The sequence below is a fragment of the Prionailurus viverrinus genome, chromosome F2 (genome assembly GCF_022837055.1).
Source record: "Prionailurus viverrinus isolate Anna chromosome F2, UM_Priviv_1.0, whole genome shotgun sequence".
NCBI lineage: Eukaryota > Metazoa > Chordata > Mammalia > Carnivora > Felidae > Prionailurus > Prionailurus viverrinus.
In genome coordinates this window covers 27,593,730-27,615,033 of record NC_062578.1, presented here as the reverse complement: position 1 = coordinate 27,615,033, position 21,304 = coordinate 27,593,730, and the positions used below count along the sequence as shown (strand labels likewise).

At 36.6% G+C, this 21,304-nt stretch overlaps 1 protein-coding gene across 2 annotated transcripts in view; it reads right to left on the bottom strand.

Moving 5' to 3' along the window:
• PKIA (cAMP-dependent protein kinase inhibitor alpha) overlaps positions 1-21,074 on the bottom strand; it is a 95,572-nt gene extending 74,498 nt beyond the window's left edge. Inside the window, exon 1 of one of the 2 annotated variants that reach the window (XM_047843001.1) lies at positions 20,949-21,074. The gene's annotated coding sequence lies outside the window, so the exon portion shown is untranslated. The remainder of the gene's footprint in view (positions 1-20,948) is intronic. The other variant, XM_047843003.1, reaches the window with a different exon arrangement.
• Between the last annotated feature and the right edge of the window lie 230 nt (positions 21,075-21,304).

The window sequence follows — 21,304 nt, the reverse complement described above, 5'->3', positions numbered from 1 at the left end:
GAGTTTCATGATCTACTACCACATACTTGAGAGATACTATACACTTTCATTAGTATTAGAAGCTTCATGTGGCATCGGTTTCCTTCGTGGCAGTGTGGACACCAGTATCTTTCTACCTCTAGCTAGATGAGCTTGAATGCCTCTTTCTTTGTCCTTGTTTGAGAATTACTCTAGTTTTGAGACTTTGACTTGGTTGATCTTCAGACTGGTTACTGTCACAGGTGTCTATTCTCTTGACTTTCAGGAACATTCCTTATTACTTTCAGACCTCCAGGGCAACTTTAGAAGTATAGAGAAATGAAGAGTAGCTTATCATGATGGTGAGGGGAAGGAGGATTGTTGTTCATTTATTCAACATTAATGAGTAGTTGCCATACGCCAGGCATTCAGGCATTGCGCTTTTGATGCTAGAAATAGTGAACAGACCTTGTTTTCAAGTGGTCCATAGTAAAGCTGGGATGACTTTCCAGGCAGACAATAATATGAGTAGGTTAAGTGCCAAGATAGGGGTTTCAGTCAGAAGGGGGTTTCCATTACTATGAAACACTTTTGGAGAACAGGACATCTGATATCTAATTTAAGAAAACAGAGGAGTGTGAAAAACAACAAAAAAGTTTCAGAAATGAACATTCAATGCAGAGGCAATAGCATGCATAATGAGCATTGGTGCTTCTAAAGAAGTGTCAATAGTTAAGTATAACTGGAATATAAGTCTTTTGAGTAAGTAGCACAAGAGATTCCAAAATTTGCAGTGGATAATCTACTGTAACAATATATCACCTTTTGGAGCATCTGGGTGGCTCAGTTGGTTAAGCATCCAACTTCGGTTTAGGTCATGATCTCACAGCTGGTGAGTTTGAGCCGTCTGTCAGGCTCTGTGCTGACAGCTCTGAGCCTGGAGCTTGCTTTGGATTCTGTGTCTGCCTGTCTCTCTGCCCCTCCCCAACTCACACTCTGTCTCTCTCTCTCTCAACAGTAAGTAAACATTTAAAAAAAAAAAAAGAATGTATCACCTTTCTTTTGTTCATTCTAGAAATATTTGGTGAGACTGAGTGGCTCTTACATGCAAATGACTGTTGTAGGTTCTGCAATAAAAAACCAAGACCCTACCATCATGGAATTCTGGCTGCGAAGGAGACAGTAAATAAACCAGTACAAACATACATTGTCTGTCAGATGGAGACAAATGTATGGAGAGAAATATATCAGGAATGGGATAGGTGCATGCGTATTTAATGTGTGCAAGGGTATATGTGTTTGCTTTGCATGTTCATATGCAAAAGTTATTTTTTATGGAATGATTAAGCCCTCATTGATGAGGTGATATTTGAGCAGCGACTTGAGGGTAGTTTTATCCTATTATTACACCCTCCATTATAAAATTCTAGTTGTGTGCCTATGGATTATTTTGTAGAACATTTCCAGCAGATAAAATTGTAAATGCAAGGACCTTTGGATGGGAGAGTACTGTGTTTTGAAAGCACAGCAAGGACGTTGGTGTTCCTGGTGTGGAAACCTTAAAAAGAATAGTGGTTAAAGTGGAGATGGTGACAGTGGAAGGGGTACAGATTAGATAGTGCTTTTAAGAGAGTCTCTTTAAGTACTTATATCCTTAGAGCTCCCTCCCTCTTTTTTTTTTTTTTTTCAACGTTTATTTATTTTGGGGACAGAGAGAGACAGAGCATGAACGGGGGAGGGGCAGAGAGAGAGGGAGACACAGAATCGGAAGCAGGCTCCAGGCTCTGAGCCATCAGCCCAGAGCCCGACGCGGGGCTCGAACTCCCGGACCGCGAGATCGTGACCTGGCTGAAGTCAGACGCTTAACTGACTGCGCCACCCAGGCGCCCCAGAGCTCCCTCCCTCTTAAGGAGAGACAAGTTCTAGCCCCAGGAAGTAAAGAACAGGTATTTGGTACTTTTAGCTAAATTGTCAAGCTAAAAAGCCTAAAATCTTCATGGAGAGAGATTTTGCTAAAATTTTATAGCTTTTCTTTACTACATCAGAGTAATAGATAAATAAAAAGAATTGTCAATGTTGGGAAAATACCAAAGGATTTGTGTGGGGTTTTTTGTTTGTCTTATTTTTTAATAACAGAGAAGAGAAATTACCATTACTACTCTGAATCTGAGAAAAACTTGAGCAAAGTGAGGTTAAATGGCTTATTAAAACTGTAAACCTGGGCTTGAGAGTAGAAAGAGTAGGAGGGCTCTACATGCTGACCTAGTTCAGTCACCTACTCAGAGAAGGGCCGTTTACTTTCAGTAGGCTCCCCAGGGCAGGAGCAATTCTCTTCCCAACAGCTGGGATGGCTTGGTAAGCAAGATCTGATTCAGCTTCCCAAGGTCTCTCATTCCTCTTCCCAAATCCCTGAACCCTTTTCATTTGAACTGTGGTTCATCAAATATGTACCAGCAAAAAAGTATTTCCTAGGAACTTGTTACAAATGCATATTATCAGGCGGGGCCCCCAAATCGTTGTTTTGACAAGCCTTCTGATCTCCTGATTGGCGCAAAAGCTTGAAACCCATTGCTCTCCTTCTGGTCTCAGAGACAGAGAGACAGAAAGAGAAGGTAGGGAGGGGCAGAGAATGCCCAGGAAATTGTGCTGGAAAGTGAATCCAAATAGCTTTTTATATTGGGTTTTTACGTGGTAATTTACAAATGATTGTAAACTACCACAAATTGAAACACACAGTTACTTTAAGGTCTCTTTAGCAGAAATCAATCTTGTATGGTGGCAGTTCTCCTATACTTTGGTCTATTACTTGATAGGTCATTTCCTCACAGGGATGACTAACAGCAGTTCAAACGAAAATGCTCTTTATATTTAAACAGCACTTTCTGTTCAAGGATGTCAAAATGCTTGACAAGTAGTGAAATGCAGCTCACTAATTTTCTCAACCCCATGGCAGTAAATAGCATCTACCATCATTGCTGTTTTCTGGTGATTTCTTGACAGGGAAAGCAAAAGTGACTTGGCTATGTATGTCTGTTGAAAGTCAACGGCTGAAGGAGAAAATATCATTCATTTTTTTCCCATAGGGCTATAGTTGATGTAGTACTTACTGACTTCTATTATTACATCCCAAGGATAGATAACTATGCTCATCGAGGGGAAAGCCCAAAGAACATTCCTGTGCTTTCTTTGTTAAACCTGGTTTTTAAAAAATCATCTGGCCTAATCTACATTTAATTATGATACAAATGCTACTTAAATCCCTGTTACTTTTGTTTGCTTACAGTTGATGTCGCTTGGGGGCACCTGGGTGGCTCAGTCGGTTGAGTGTCTGACTTCAGCTCAGGTCATGATCTCGCCTTTGGCGAGTTCCAGCCCTGTGTGGGGCTCTGTGCTACAGCTCAGAGCCTAGAGCCTGCTTCAGATTCTGTGTCTCCCTCTCTCTCTGCCCCTCCGCCACTCATGCGGTCTCTCTCTGTCTCAAAAATAAATATAAACGCTAAAAAATTTTTTAAAAAAGACACAATTGATGCCTCTTGAAGAATAAGAAGCAAAGGCTCATTACATTGGAGAATCCTTGAGAGCCACGTTTTAGTCATCTTTGACTCCTTTGTGACCATTGCCATATCTGGAATAGTATGTATGTTCAGTATTTTTGAATGTATGGTATATAAATAAACCAAAGTACTTTCAAAGTTAGAGGCCACGTGTCAGAGAACAGGGGAAAAGGTAGTTAAAAACCTACTAAACTACAGGGGCGCCTGGGTGGCGCAGTCGGTTAAGCGTCCGACTTCAGCCAGGTCACGATCTCGCGGTCCGGGAGTTCGAGCCCCGCGTCGGGCTCTGGGCTGATGGCTCAGAGCCTGGAGCCTGTTTCCAATTCTGTGTCTCCCTCTCTCTCTGCCCCTCCCCCGTTCATGCTCTGTCTCTCTCTGTCCCAAAAATAAATAAAAAACGTTGAAAAAAAAATTAAAAAAAAAAACCTACTAAACTATCAAAACCTAGTGCTGGGTGAGCGCTGATAAAAACTTGACCATGTCCTCTGTCATTGCATATGATGCTGTGACACTAACATGTACTCATCAATCAAAAAAGGTTTCAGAACTCAAATTTGGGTGTTTTCAAGATGAGGATTCCTCTCCTCTACCATTTCTTATAATAAAACTTGGAACCCTAGAATCAACAGGCAATATACTGGTTTATGACTTAAAATTGGAACGTTTTCATCCAATTTTAGAGGCATGAGATAAAACTGATGCACAAATATTAGAATTTTCATTAATGAAAAAAACTAATTTCCAAAATTCTTAAGGTTGGTTTCTCAAAATATTAAAATGACCACATGTCATGAGCCAAGGGCACCCTATTTTTAAAAAGTAAGAGACTGTAGGGGCACCTGCCTGGCTCTGAAGGTAGAGAGGGTGACTCTTGATCTCTGGGTTGTGGGTTTGGGCCCCACATTGGGTGTGGAGATTGCTTAAAAATAAAATCTTAAGAAGAAAAAGAAGAAAAGAAAGGACTACAAAGTTGCATAATTACTGTTAATTATTTGTTGACTTTGTATGAAAAAAAGCTCATTTTAAATAAAAGGAAGTCCAACTAGAGTGACATACATTAATCTTAAAAGTTCCTGGGGCGCCTGGGTGGCGCAGTCGGTTAAGCGTCTGACTTCAGCCAGGTCACGATCTCACGGTCCGTGAGTTCGAGCCCCGCGTCAGGCTCTGGGCTGATGGCTCAGAGCCTGGAGCCTGTTTCCGATTCTGTGTCTCCCTCTCTCTCTGCCCCTCCCCCGTTCATGCTCTGTCTCTCTCTGTCCCAAAAATAAATAAACGTTGAAAAAAAAAAAAAAAAAAAAAAAGTTCCTGTATTAGATTTTTTTCTATCCCCAAAATGCCAACCATGCATATTAAGCTGAAATTTGTTTTTTGCGTATTATTTTTGTACCCCTTGCCATTTGAATTTTAACCTTTCTTAACAATCTTGCTGAAAATCAGTGTGGTTTATAACCGCTCTGTTTAACACACCAGTACTTAGGATAGTGGCTAGTACATAACAAACACATAATACAATTTCTAAATCACCTTGATTAAAAATCTGTACTTATCTTGGCTTTAAGCATGTGAAGACAGAAATAGTTTCTCAAGGCACAAGAACATATGAATGATCCAAAGTAAATATTAACTATAAATACAGATTATCTACTAAGATACAGAACCACCTCTGAGATTTGGGATTACTTCCTGATGGCCCTGAGTTCAGAGCTATGGTAAAGGCTTATTTGAGGTGTGATACTATTTTCTAATATATACTGAAGGAAGAAATTGGTAAGAGAGCATGTAAGATTTTGCGGGCTCAAACAGAGCTTGACTTATCTGCATGGAAACAACCAGTAAAAGACAGAAGCGTCCATTGTCTGCTGGATTAACCACTCCCTGGTGCAAGGCATGCAAGAGAGAGGAGACTGGGGTCTAGCTTTCAAGGATCCTCACTCCACTTATGTGCTCTCATAGGATCAAATTATAGGCAAGAAAGAATGTGAGAACTATTACTATGTACCTTTATGCAGTAACAGTAAAATGTGGTTCAATGAATGTTCCATTAAATCTGACCAATTGGAATAATTTCTCCTTTCTTGGTAGAAAATTTCTGGTGGAAATGGACAAAGGTGGGCATGGAATGGGACGGGGATGCTTCCTTTCTGTTACAAATTCTAAACTTTAATTTTCTTATGATTTAAACCTAACTTAAAATCTTACTAAAACTCTTGGGCTTTTTTTTTTAAAGGGCAGGTACTAAAATTAAATTAGCTGAGTGTTGAGGGTGAAAAAAAAAACCTGATTATAATTTTAAGAAAAGATAGATTTATTGCTGTGAAAATTACCACAACTGTTTTTGTTCCAAATATGAGACTGCTATAACATTTCAATTATGATTATAAGTAAATAGACATTCCCTGGCTGTCTCCATCTGATAATATTACCAGAGATTTCACTTGAGGAAATTTAAAATTACTTATTGTATTGAAAATGCTACAAGACCCTAAACTGAAGTTCATTATATAGCACACAGTATCAACAAGCTGGCAGAATTTTGACATCTCTCCTGCCTCCCGCTCTTCCTCCTTTACCTTATTCCCTCCCTCCCTCCCTCCCTTCCTTTCCATAAGCAAATAAATGGGTAAATAACAAAAAGTGGGGATCAAAACCCTTATATTCATTACAGCTGTTTGGAATGTTGACTCTCACAGTAACAGGTTTTAAATACTTTAAACTGGTTTTAAAGACTGTATCTGTACCTGTATTATTATTGTACTCAATCATTTTGGGTGTCTGTTTGCCTATCTGTAAAATAGGTAATAATAGTGCCTACTTCTTAGGATTGTTGTGAGGGGGAATCTATTTGGTTTCAGAACAGCATTTGGGGGTGGGGGGGAAGAACAGCATTTAGCACAGAGTAAGCAAAATAGTTTTATTTTTCACTTCTCTAATTATGTAAAACATTTAGTATTTGGATCCGTAGTCTCAAAATCTAATCTTCATTAGTATGGATAGCTGATTAGCTAAATGGAGGGGAAACGTTTCTGTAGTAATTATTCCTTTAGTTTCTCATTTTATTAATTTCTTAACTGAAAACCAGAGTCACCATTTCCTGGCATTATCTATTACTGATAAACAGTTCAAAACCATAATGTTGTTTTTGAGAAGGCACTGGATATTGGAAATGAAGGGAACTAAGAAATAGTAGAAAGTAAACTTTATTTTTTAATCTCAAGTTAAAGATGAAATTAATGGTGATATATGTGAAAACTATGGAAAAGTCCTACAGAATGAACCTTGAGTACTTACAGAAGAGGTGAAATTCAAATGACAGAAAATGACTAATTCTTAAATCAAGAACCCTTCACTAAAATTAAAAACATAAATGCTTTCTTTTTCTTGCTTTCTTGTAGGAGGTGAAAGAGTACTTGGTAGGTGTCAGACTATTTTAAAAAGCAGATTATAGTGGTGATATTTCAGAAGTACAAAAATACTAGGCAGATCTTATAAATGACTTGTTTAAAATAATTTTATACCTAACAGAAAGTTAGTAGAAATGCATCAAAACTGTCCAAGGTAGTTATGGAAGAGAATTTTCTGTGAATTTTAGTTCTTACCTTTTAAAATGATTATGCGGCAAGTGCTCCATTTAGGTTGCAAATTATGTTCTAGTTTACAGCAAAAACTACTACTTAACTTTCACCTAGTAAGTGTGTGTGTGTGTGTGTGTGTGTGAATGATATACTCTCATGAATGTCAGCATTCTGTCAATGCAAACTAGATTAGTATATTATTTAATTCAGGTAATCCATCAGCATCATCAATGTTTGTTTATTAAGCAATGAAATCGTTAGGTAGGAGGCATGGTTCTCTGCAAAAGAAGTTGGTAATCACAAATGTACAAACTGGAATATGGTGAAAAAAACAGACAAGATAGATTTTTTGTCTAATTAAACCAGAAGTTTTTTTTTAACATGACTACCTCTTTGAGTTGAAAGTAATCCATGTAGATTTTCCTGGTTCAGGCTCCTGTGAGATCTACAAATTTGGAAGTAGGAGCAGATCTAAGCCTATTTCCATTTTCATGCTTACTCTTTTTTTTTTTTTTTGAGAGAGAGAGAGAGAGAGAGAGAGAGAGAGAGAGAGAGAGAATCCCAAGCAGGCTCCACGCTCAGCATAAAGCCCAATGCATGACTCAATCCCATGACCCTGGGATCATGAGCTGAGCTGAAATCAAGAATGGGAGGCTCAACTGACTGTTGCTTACTCAATATGCTGTTAATAATTGGTAATAGGCATATGGGGAATGATTAAACATTAATAGTCACCTGTCATATATTAAGATCACATTTGTGTGGTATAATGAATTTACAGAATGGAATATTAGTTATATTTTATTGTCAAAGGTTACCTGCCAACTGCGAAGTCATTTCAGAGGCTATGCTCTAAAATATATCATTTTACTGATATCCATGAGACATCCCAGGATGTGATTAATAGGCCAGAAACATTAAGCCAGGGATATTTTTGTCTTGGTAATGCATTTATTTGAGACAGCAGTTATTAGAAACCAGAATAATAACACCAATAACCTTCAAATTAATTTTGACCCTAAAGTTACAAAAATGTTGACGGAAGTTAGCATATTTACATACTGAATTAAAATTCCTAAACTAGTATTATAATTGATGCAGTTTATATGAAATACTTCACATATAACACTTCAATAAGTTAATAAAATTAAAGCAGTAAAGAAAGTATCATAAATATTTGTGTCCTAAAAAGGATTTCAAGGGAATTTCTGATAGTAAAGTTAATGCATGATTAGTCATATTACTTTTATTTATAAAACATCCAAACATACATCTACAAGATTATGTCTTTAACATTAAGAGAAATGTATTCCAGAATTAATTTTTGAAACATTGCTTTTATTGTGCTTATACTTTCTAATTGAGAGATTTGGCCTTTTAAGTGTTTTAAGTTATAGAGCTATCAGATATAAAGCAGGAGGAAACCCAGTAATCCAATGGTGTTTGTTAATATAAGCCTCTGTATAAAAGTGTTATAAAACAGTTAAAACTTAGCAAAACCAAAAATAGACATCATTAATCAACAATGGCTATTTTAGAAATCTAGTTAATATTATACTACCTGTGTTAGGATGATGAGGAAGAATGAAAAAATGCCAGACCAAGTTTGGTTCTTTTACTTGAAAAAAAGTTACAGTATATTGGGTCTATGTCCTAATTTGGGGATATGTAACTGCCCCTCTCATGTTTATTGTTTGCATTTTATTAGGTGTAAGTGTAGAAAAAGAACTAAAATGTTCCATAGTGCAGAATCTCCTTCCTCTCTTTCCCTACTTATCTTCTAACAGAAAAAGCAAAGAATACCTAGTGAACAGATAGACCTGATGATTTTCAATAGGACAGTGTTTCTCTTCTGAAATACTGATAAAATGAGAACACTCTAAATAAGGATTTGTGGGACACCAGAAAATTATAACATGAAATACCAATATAGAAGAATGTATTTTATGCATTCTAAAACATATTTTTAAAGCAGAAAAGATGATGGACAATCAGAGAACATAAGACATAAAAAAATAATCAAATGGAACAGGAGTATGTTCCTAGCTGACAGGCAACTATACTATTATTCTCACATAATTGGATAGTAGTAATAACTCAGTAAGATTAAGTTTAAAACATTTAAAGAAATAAAGACATACACACATGCACATGTATATATCAATCTGAGGTACATAAATACATATTCGTATATTAAAGAATCACTTTGAAATTTTTGAAACATTCTTTTAACTTTTGAAAAATAAATATCCAGTGAAAAGATAAGGTTTTTCCCCAAAACTTGACTCTGGAAACAAAGAATGTTCAAACACATTTCCAAGAACTTGTCTGTTTATTTTAAATGAAATCCAACTATAAAGTAATCAAATATTTGAAATAGAAGGAAAATGTTCATGAAAGTATACACATATACATGTATATATGTATGTATATATATATTCACACATTACTGATTAAATATAATTAATATATAATACACATAAAATATATAAATTTACTTATATGTGTATACATGTATGTACTATATGTTTAAAGCAGGTATTTTCACTATTTATAACATCTCATCTTAGAACCAGACTATGCCAACAATCTATATGCTTGAAGCCTTTGGTGAATAGCTAATGAATTCAGGATCCAAACATGAATTAACAGTATGAGTTTGGAAATGTAGGACAGGCTTACTCATACAAAGAATAAAGTTATTCTGCTCCCAGGTACACATAGGTTGACTCAACCAAACAAAATAAATTATTGCTAATCTGACTAGTGATCACCAGTCAGTTCTCACCTGTGAAGAAGTGTGGCTTACATATTAAACACAAGCTCCAAACAGTTTTTGTACTGGTTTCTTTAAACCAAAATGACTCATATTAATAATAAAAAGCCATATAAGGAAAAAAAAAGTAAATTTATGTGTTTAAGCCCCAAAATTTATCATACTAAAGCATGTGTGTGTATTAACAATGCAGCTTTTATAGGCAGTGTTTCTACTAAAGTTTTCACACTAATTGAGGCTTTTTTTTTAATTTCACAGTTTAAAGATGTTGCTATTGATCACATCTAATCAGTAGCACCCAGTAATGAACAAGACCTGGAATATTAAAATGCTTATATGTTCCTGCTAAATTCATTGAGCTTCAATAAAATAGAAAGACATCATATACCAAAAAGAGTCCTTGGTATATGATGTACAATGGAGTTACAAATCCTTTTTGGACAACTTAATGATATTAACAATAAGAAATTTCTTCAATAGTTGCACATAAAAATATATATACATTTGGTTATAAGGCAGATAATTAGCAGGTTCTTCAAAGACATTTGCAAGTGTAAGTGAATGTTAACAACTCTCTATAAATTAAAGTTGTTCTCTCCAAAGAACTTCCATATTGTATTACAAACAAAAATAAATAAATAAATAAAAGTCAACTGTTGCTTTTAAGTAGGGGAGCTTCCCCATTTTATCTGACACTTGCTTCTGACATCAACACCTTTCTTCAGTCTTAATATCCTTTCTGATAATGAGTTAGTGACAAGAGTGATTAGACGTATGGTAAAATTTCAAAAGAAAATAAGATGCAGAATTAATAGCCAACTGACTTTTCCCAGGTCATCCAATCAACTACTTGCAGGGTTAAAAATAGAAGTTAAGTCTAATTCCCGCAGCTATTGCCAGATCAGAGCCTGACAACTTTGCTTTGTGTTGGCTTCAACCTCTCCCACCGGTGGCATTACCTGCACAGAGACATCTTCCCTTGAGGTTCAAGGTCATTTCAAGGCTTAGTTTAACTAACATGGGAGAGGTAGGAAAAGAGTTCATAAACATTTGGGAGAAGTTGTGGTAATGAGGTCTGGTTGTAAGTTGCCCGTGAGAATAAAAATGACAGACATTAAAAACATTTATTAACCCTTACAGTGTTTCAAAAACTGCACTAAATTCTCTTTTATGATATCTTCTTTAATCTTCACAACAACCCTGTGCTTTTCCTGTTTTAAACACCAAGAAACCAGTCACGGAGGTTAAGTAACTTATACTAAGTCATATAGCTAGTAGATCGTAAAGGTGGGATTCAAACTCGTTACAATTCAAAGCTCAAATTCACTTCTTAAAATACATGATTTCAACATAAGTGGTAGCTAAAACTCCCAAAATAAACACACAAACAAGGGAAGGGGAAGGTCTAGTGATCAGCATACTTTGAAGATGATGCGTAGAGCTTTTTTGATTGGTTCTGAAAGTGATCAAAAGCTGCCTGAGAGCTCTGAGTAAAATTATCAAATTGAACAAAAAACATTAATTTTATAGTCAAACATTTTGAGATCAACCCAATTGCTCTGCTTTCATAACCCTGTTATATTATTTCATGTTACCCTGTTACTTCATCTTCCTTTTTATCTATTAAGGGGAAATTCAAACATTTAAGGTTTTTGCCTGAACAAGTTAGTGATTTTTTAAAAAATGATAACCAAAAGGCCAACCCTTCGTCTGCTTAGTCAATGGACTGTTTAGTGTCAGGTCATTTTATTGTCAAATTTAATTTTTCTGGTCAAATACTGACTTTACAAAGCCCCAGTGAAGATGTTACAGGATGATTATCTCAAACCTGCATACTTTCTTTTTTTTTTTTTTTTTTTTAATTTTTTTTTTTAATTTTTTTTTTTTTTTTTTTTTAATTTTTGGGACAGAGACAGAGCATGAACGGGGGAGGGGCAGAGAGAGAGGGAGACACAGAATCTGAAACAGGCTCCAGGCTCTGAGCTGTCAGCCCAGAGCCCGACGCGGGGCTCGAACTCACAGACCGCGAGATCGTGACCTGGCTGAAGTCGGACGCTTAACCGACTGCGCCACCCAGGCGCCCCAAACCTGCATACTTTCAATCAACCAAAATTTTGCTTTCTCTATCACTGTGTTCCTTACAATAAATGAAATTGAAAAAGGCATGGACATAAGAGAACCATTGATTAATATTTTATTATTTTATTATTAAAATCTTGCATTTTTAATTGTTTAAAGTCCAAATCCATTGAAGTTAAAGAAAGAAGGGTAATGTCATGTCTTCCTGTCCCGGGTAAAAGGACTGTGTTTGGCTGAGTGTCTTAAAGTGCTTACTAGATATATATCAATCTTTAATATGCATTACTTGTAATTTGCACCCTACAAAAACCTCAGAGGGAAGGGACTATGGTTTGGCAAGAGAGGAGGGTAATCCCATTCATAATTCATTGCCACTACACCTACAAAAATAATCGCAATGAACATATATAGAATGCCAATTATTTTGTGGTGGGGAGCAGCTTTCAAAACTAAATGGTACTGATTTATTTTGTTGTTCAACAAATATTTTATAAATGCTTTTAATGTCAAACATGAAAGTAATCATTTGAGTTGCAGAAATTTTTATGATTCTGATATTTTACAGTTTGAAAATAACTGTACATTTATTGAGTACTTACCACAGTGTATGATACTAGTAAGCTCCCTAGAAACCTTAACACCTATAAAATATACTAAACACTACTGTCTCATGCTTTGGTTTGCAATCCTAGGTTGTTCCCTAATATGCAGATGATTTAAGAAATGAAATTTAGATTTGTCTTCTACAGGATCACCAGTCATGTGTTGACTAACTTTTATCAATGGAGATTCTCAGGTTATTTTAAGACTCTTGTGTACTAATCATTAGGTAATCCTAGTAAATACAGGTGTGTTACTGTAGTTAAGAATGTCAGCCTTGTTGCGTTTCAGCTTGATCCACTGCAGGAAATCACAGATTACTTGAAGGCAGTTTCCCCATGAACTCACTTCCTTGAGATGAGATATTAATTTGGATGAACAATGATTTGTCACAATTTATTTTGGAAGGTAGTGGTTAAAAAAATGCAGTCTTTTCAGAATGAATCCTTCTAAAAGTGCACTGTTCTCTAGTGAGCTTACCTTATAAATAAGCCCCGAATTTTAAAATCCTTAAAATCGTTTTAAATCTTTGCAATATTTAAAACTTGATGATCTTTAAATCTGTATTGGGAATTGGTGAGTCTGACAGATTATTCTCATTATTCCATTGGGGTACCCACCAATTTGGATTCAATATTATTTTTGCAAGTTCTAGCAGGATTGTTTTGTGAATGGATAGAAGGAATTAACACCCTTGTTGTTTTTCACTACATTTCAATTATCAGAGAACCTGAGTGTGAAAATCATGGAGAGGAGCGTAAGAAATGGCATGAAAGATATTACTGACTTCTCTGTTTATGCAGCCAAACTCTGCAGTATAGAAGAGAAGCAACAAAGTGGGTTGTACTGCTGCTATGATTGCGATGACCCAACAAAGCCAATGCTTGTACCCTGAGTCTCATAAACATGGCAGTGCATTGATCAAGATGTGAGGTTCTTGTTGCTTATTTAAGCAAACGTCAGAATGCTTATTTGTTTTATGCCTGCTTTTTAAAAAAGGTTTGATCAGGCAGCAATAAAAGTAAATAATAGAGAAATGTTTATTAATAGGTTTTTCATCCCAATCAACCAAAGAAAAAGCATACCTTAAAACACTATTGTGAAATGTCTAGGGTATGTCTATCTATGTTCTTCTAACACTTCAGTTTTAAGTAGCTTTTAAAAAATATGTTATAAACATGTTGCTTCATCCTTGACATTTTAGGATGTTAATGTCTAATTAGGGTAAAACATGATGCAATCCCTACCAAGCTCTTTGTTTCTCCCCTCTCAGACAGTGCAAATCAAGACAATCTTCTGAGAAGGTGGTTAAAAGTCTTGCCAATTCTGTTTTACTTCATACATTCCAATATTCTGTAGTTTAGCTTAAATACGACACTCTCACCAGAACAAATTAAAAAGAATACACTAAAAGGGGTGACTGGGTGGCTCCGTCGGTTAAGCATCCGACTTCAGCTCAGGTCATGATCTCACAGTTCATTCGTGAGTTTGAGCCCTACATTGGGCTCTGTGCTGACAGCTCACAGCCTGAAGCCTGCTTAGATTCTATGTCTCCCCCTCTCTGCCCCTCCCCTGCTTGTGCTCTGACTCTCTCTCTCAAAAATAAATAAACATGAAAAAATAATTTTTAAAGAATATACTAAAGAGAAACTAAAGAAAAAAACCCAACAAAATAAAAGATTTACTATAATGCAGTACATAAATTTGAACTAAAAAATAGACCAAATTGTAGATTGGGCTAGATTCAAATGACCCACTGCTGGAGCTTAAAAAAAAAAAAAAGCTAGCTATAGATATTACTAGTTTTTCTACAGTGTTGTTATGAGACTTGACTGACATCTGTGATGTACTCTGTAATATCTTTGAAATGATAAAAATGTGTGTCTGAAAAACTTGAAATCTGTCAGTACTCATGTATAGTATTTTTTCTTCCATGAATTAGAAATGAAAAAAGTGAAAATATTTCCTTGCTCAAATCATGATAAATGGATTCCTTTATATTAGTTGTATTCATTTTTAAGATAGTTAGAAATGGCTACAGAAAATATAGAAATACTATTTTTTTAAGAAGTTTATGACTTTTTATAGTCAATATACTTTTTCAAATTATAAAAGTGCATGTGTTACCTCTGACCCAACAATACCACTCCAGGAATTTTCCCATCAAAAGGAGAAGTGCCAATCCTGGGTCTTGGCACCATCAAGAACAATAACAACAATAACAAAAAAAAAACCACACAGACAAAAGTAAAAGCAACAACATATAAAGACATATACCTTTGTGCCCATTACCACATACCGTAAAATCACAAAACAATTTGGAACTTTATAAATATTTATCAGTGGGTTTTCATTGAATAAAATTATGGCACATTGTTAGCACATCTTACTAGGCATCTACTAAAGGTGATATGGTAGTGTCTATGCTAGATATCATTAATATAATAGAAATATAATAATTATAAATATAAATATAACTAATTAATATAATTATCATTATATAATAAAATATTATTTAGCTTTAAAAATAATGAAATTTTGACACATGCTGCAACGTGGATAAACTTTGAAAACATTATGCTAAGTGAAAAGAAACCAGACATAGAATGACACATATTGTATGATTCCACTTGTATGATGTGGCTAAAAACAGGCAAATCCATACATGTATAGAATAGAGTTTACCAGAGGCTGAGAGAAGGGGAAAATGAGGGGTAACTTTTTAATGGGTACAAACTTTCTGTTTAAGATAGTGAGAAAGTTCTGAAAATGGTTAGTGGTGATGCTGCTCAACATTGTCAGTGTACTTAATGCCAGTGAATTGTACACTTAAAAATGGTTAAAACAGTAAATTTTGTTATTCCTATTTTACCACAATAAAAATAATACAAATCCACTATATTTTAAAGTATACATTTACTTTGTATTAAGCATATTATAAAGTTTTCATAAAATTGCCCTTATTTTAGGAGCTTATACAGTTATCATATTTTGGGAAGTGTAAAGAAAACAGCAGCTTAAGTTGGCCTCTTGAGTTTTCTTTCTCTCCATCTATGTTTTTTCTAGATTAATGTTGTCACACTTTCCTTTGAATAGCATCAGCAAGAACCATGCTAGCTTGTACCGGTCTCTCCAAGTATCAGTTAAGAATTTTTAATGTATTTTTATGCTGGCAATTGTTTTAGAACCTAGGAGGGATGAATTTGTCTTTCTTCCCCTAACTTGGCAAAAGCAAATACATTACTGCAGACAGAATTACCAGAAAGAAATAGTAACTTTGAGGCAGACATACATCCATCTTAAGAACACTGAATATGTTTCAAAGTAGACTACACCACTCAATTTCTGGCAATGTTCTTCTACATATTTGGCACTACAGTACTCTAAGTCTAGAACTGTTTCTTTTTTTGTAAAAAAAAAAAAAAAAAAAAAAAAAAAGGTTTTGATTGGAAAACCCTAAATAAATCATTTGGAATGTGTTACATTCAGAACTCCTTCTGGGATTCCTTTTCCATGAATCAGGGTTCTTTGAATACTCCTCTCACTGGCACTTGCTTCCGTATCATCTTTAGCTGCCTTTGTGCCAGTGATAGTGAAGAGCTCTCATTTTAGGTTTTAAAGCAAGGAGAACAATAGAAGGAGAACCTCACTTCAAGTACCAAAAATGTCTGGGCTAATAAAGGACACATATATTGTCAAAGTGAGTCCGGAGTAGATGTTCTTAAACCATTTGCTAAAGTATACTTTAGTGGGTCCTTAAACATCTACAATTGTGTGTGTGTGTGTGTGTGTGTGTGTGTGTGTGTGTGCATGTGTGTGTATGTACTTGGGGACTGGAGGCACCGCCTTTGTTGAATTATCAAAGGGGATGTTAAAACCCAAAAGTTTAAGAAACACTGGAAAGATTAATTACAAAACAATTTTAAACTACTACATTTTTATCATGCTTTCCTTGGCTCTTAATACTTCAAAGGGCAACATGGTAACTTGGAAAGAATGTTTTGCTAAACATTTAGGTGACATGACATCTTTGAATCTCAGTTTCTTCAGTGTAAAACCAACAGATAGTAGAAGGTTGAAATTTGATACCACAAGTGAAAGTACCTGCAGAGTGCCTTGTAACTGGACAAGTACTTATATATGTAAGGTACCTTCTTCTGCTTATTCTTTTTCAAAAAATGCAAGCATGTTGAAAGCAAGTAACCTGAAAAGGTTCAATTTATGATTTTTCAACTTCATGATGGTACAAAAGAGATACATGTTCAATAGAAACTACAATTCGGTTTTTGAATTTGGATTGTTTCCCAGGTGAGCAAGCACTACCATACTCTTTTGTGATGCTGGGCAGTGGCAGCAAGCCACAGCTCCGTTAGCCACGCGATCATGAGGGTAAACAACGGATATACTTACAACCATTCTGTACCCACACAACAATTGTTTTTAACTTTCAGTAGAGTATTCAATAAATTATGTGAGATATTCAATACTTTTATTGTAAAATAGGCTTTGTGTTAGATGATTGTGCCCAATTGCAGGCCAATTTAAGTGTTCTGAGCTCATTTAAGGTAGGCTAGGCTAAGATATGATGTTCAGTAGGTTAGGTATTAAGTGCATTTGATTTACGGTATTTTCCACTTACGATGGGTCTATTGGGATGTAAGCCCCTCATAAAGTGAAGATCTGTATGTAGCTAGACACTGTACTATGAGTTGCAGGTAATAAAAAGTTGGCCGTCACAAACCATGTTCCCCAAGGCTATTTTAGAAGAACAAGTTATGTTCACACTAAAGAACAGACCACAATAGAAAGTACAATAGGAATTTAGACAAGGGAGAAAATTTATCTGATGCAAAGACAAGTGGGTATGGGGAAAGCCTCATGGAAGAGGCAGTGTCTGATGTGAGTAAGGTTTTGACATGTACAGGAGGAGTGAAAGGAATGAATGAAGACATATAGGCATGACATCATGGGGGCACAAACTGGAAATAAAGAGCACTTGGTTCAGGCTGATCGTAGGGTCACTTAAGGGGATTACTGAGAAACGATAAGGAGATATCTCACTGCCTGATGCATATTACTTATTAATAATACTTTTAGACACAAGTATTGGGGCATCTGGGTGAGCTCAGTCAGTTAAGCATCTGACTTCAGCTCAGGTCACAATCTCACGGTTCATAGATTTGAGCCCTGTATCCAGCTCTCTGCTGTCAACATTGAGCCCACTCTATATCCTCTATCTCCCTCTCTCTCTGACCCTCCCCAGACCCTCATGCACTCTCAATCTCTCTCCCTCTCTCTGCAAAATAAATAAACATAAAAAAAATAATAAAAGTATTTAACTTAAAAAGAACATGGATGAGAACTTAAAAATAAAGACATAATGAAGGGGGTGAAATATTACATAAATCTGACCGTCAGGAGGCCATTGGTAACTTTCAAAATAGCACTTTTTATAGTGTTTTCACTGGAGACACTGGTTGAACAGGAATACAGTTGTTGAGCTTTATTATTCCTATTTTTTTTTCTTTTCCATGTTTCAAAATCTCAAAATAAGTCCATTTCAATTGTAACTAATGAAAATAAGGTAGCACCAGAAAATGCCTTTTGTTATGAGAAGTCAACTTTGACTCCTAAATTTGTAGAGTTACTGATAACACTGCCCACCCACTAAACTAAATATTTTTTTTACATGGTTAGAAAGCAGTAGATTGACTTCATGCTATTTTGTCAAATCTACAAAAATGCCTGCAGTTCATTTGGCATCTAATAGTGCACATCCTCCTGTTTTTCATTCCTCCTCCATCTCTTGAACAGGCAATTAATTTTTCCTTTCCCTGGGAAACGTTTAAAGGAAAGGAAATAAAGTCATAAATCAGTTTCAGTCATGAAGACATACATATATTTCTTCATTGGACTCTGAATTTGGTCATTTTTCTCAGAAAGAAAAAATTATTTCAACATAACAAAGACTAAATTCGGAAATCCCTTAAATTTATTTATCTTCCTCAGTTGCATTGAAATGAAAATTTAAATTTTCTAACTTATTTTCTCTCTTCGCAGAAAGGCTTCTCAAAAGCAGGTCCATAACTTAGTGAATTCATCTCACCTATGAAGCCACTGGCAGGTATGATGCCAGCTTAGGCAATACCAGTCTTGGTATTCTGACCCATTTCTTGCCAGAGAATTCAGTTTCTTCAGAAACTCAGCTAATAGCCACTTTCAATTTCTAACTGTTATTAGGATATTCTCATGCACTAAGTAGTCAACATAAAGAAACCTCGAAATTATAGAAATTTTTATTGTACTTAAGATCAATTGTACTAATCTATACTTTGTAATTTCTTAAAATGAATTATTATATTAATATTTATTATCACTTACTATTCAGAATCATTATTTATATAGTTAAATATTTGAAGGTTAATAAAGAAAGATAGTAGAATAAAGGGTTTTGCTGTTCTTGCTCTTTGTTCCCTCTTCTATTTGGTGTGCCTGTTTCAAAATTGCAGAATCTTGAAGTTTTAATATTTCAAATCCAAACCACATTCAACACATAATAATAATGATGATAATAATAATAATACTAAAACAAGCCAAAAGAAAAAAGAAAAAATTGATGCTGAGGTTTTCGTGATCCAGGGGAAGAGTTCCCGGAGTGGGCCACTTGGATTTGCCTACCTCCTCCACTCCCTCTGCCTCATATACTAAAGGTAGAGACAAAGAAGCCAAATCAAATCCTTCTTTGGTGTATTTTATAAAAAGAAATTGTATTCAGAAAAGCAATAATGGTATACAATAGAATGAACATGATTTTTCAGAACCAGTATCTTTGTCTAAAAGCAATATATAAAAAGGAAGGTAGACAGAGGTCAATTTTTAGCTATAAACCTTGCCTTTTTCATTGATCTCCTATTTTAATTTACTAAAATAAAATTACATGGCTATCGAGTCAGACTATCTAAATTTAAAGATAACAGATCACCTGTTAAATAGTATATTGGCACACAGATGCCCCAGTCTGGCTTATTGCAACTACTCTCTGTTGGTGAAGTGGCACATTTGCAATCCCCATCACAGCCATCTTAACCATTTCAAAGCGTATTATTCAAAAGTACATCCCTACGTGGCAGCACTTGAGCTCAGCATCAAGAGGTTTGTGGGGAAATCCTAGAACAAGTGGTCAGAAACCCTAAATGGTGAAACTGACTTGAGGATGCTCAAATAACCTGAGGTTTAGATTGGCCAGCTCCATTGGCTTTCTAACTGCCTGTGGGGAAAGCCTCTCTGGAAACTCTTCTGAGGTTATTGGGGAATCCTAGGACAAACACACTGCTTGCTTTTTGGGGAGGACCTGCCCCAAACCCTACCCAGGTAGGTGTCTCACAACCCAGCTGGACTAAAAACGCTTCAAGAAAAACTGGATAGACACATTCACATTTGTACTTTCACCTATGCCTATGCACAGGGAGCAAAGATATAAGTATGGTCCTCTTTCTCACACCCCAACAGATTCTGCTGTCCTCAAAATCCTCTTGTAGCCGCAGTGACTACAGTGAAGGGAGTTACCAGGATCCATGTTGGTACTGGGCTAAAAGCAGGATTTTTCATGCCTTGTATTTGGGGGAAGGACGCAAGCAACAGTATACAGAGAGAATACTAAAGTGGTATAGGGCAATGCCCTTTGTAGGTCCTTGACAAAATCAGTCGTGGAATAGAGGTTGTGGATAGGAGCTGACAAGAGCTGGCCTGTGAATGGACCCGGCATTCCGGGGAAAGGGAGTGGGGGGTGGAAATCAATGAAGTAATTGACGAGAGAAGATGATAAATGAAGGGAGAAGCAGAGACAAGTGCTGCTCAACCCAAGCTGAACTCCAGGAGATAAGAGAAGTTTCTCCTCTAATCTGAGACTCTTACTAAAGGTTCAGTATTGAAGTAGGTGTTTGACATTGAAATGGGCACAGACCCATCCTGACAACTAGGGAGGGAGAGGACAGAGGAAGGCAAGAGAGGAAAGATTTCTGATTACTTCATCAAGCTACCTCCAAGGACCTGCTGCTCCAAAAACCAGAAAATAACCAAGTGAAGGCTGAAGTAGAAAGATAACAGTGCAACTCCAATTATTTCACATTTTGAATCTTCTTCAGTGTCTAAGCAAACCTGGCATTGCAACGGTCGATTATCTTGAAGAGTATAGAGGCTGACCGTCTTCTTTGTTTGCCCAGTAACACCGCTCCTCTAATCTCAGGCACTTGGCTGATTAACATTTCAATCCAGTTGTTGCTCCTTTTCCCTTTGCAGAATGCAGCAGAGATATTCCCCTTCTTCCCCGTGTATTGCAAACCCCATTACTAACCGCGCGGAAAGAACCTAGCGACGTGGTGTGAAGCTAATAATAGCCGGGCGGCTTACCTTCGCGGGATGGAGTCAGCGCAAGTCCCAGCGCCCGCTGCCCCCGGGCCGCAGTGCCGCGGAGCCGGCCGAGTGCCTGGTCAGCTCCGCCGGCCCCCACCCCACCTGCCGGCTGCAGCAGCTGCTCTCGCCGCCGCGCTCCGGCAGCATGAAGTCATCCCCCGCCCCGGGCCGGATCACCACATTCCGTGCCAGTCGCGGGGGGAGAGGGACCTCTCCCGGCCGCGGGGAAGGGAGTCTGGAAACTGCTTCCGACGATCGCTACCCCTCCGGGTTTTAGGTTTCTTTCCTATTAATGCTTTTACGGAGGAAGCGTTGCCGGATTGTGGACCGAGAGAGAAGAGCCAGAGGGACTT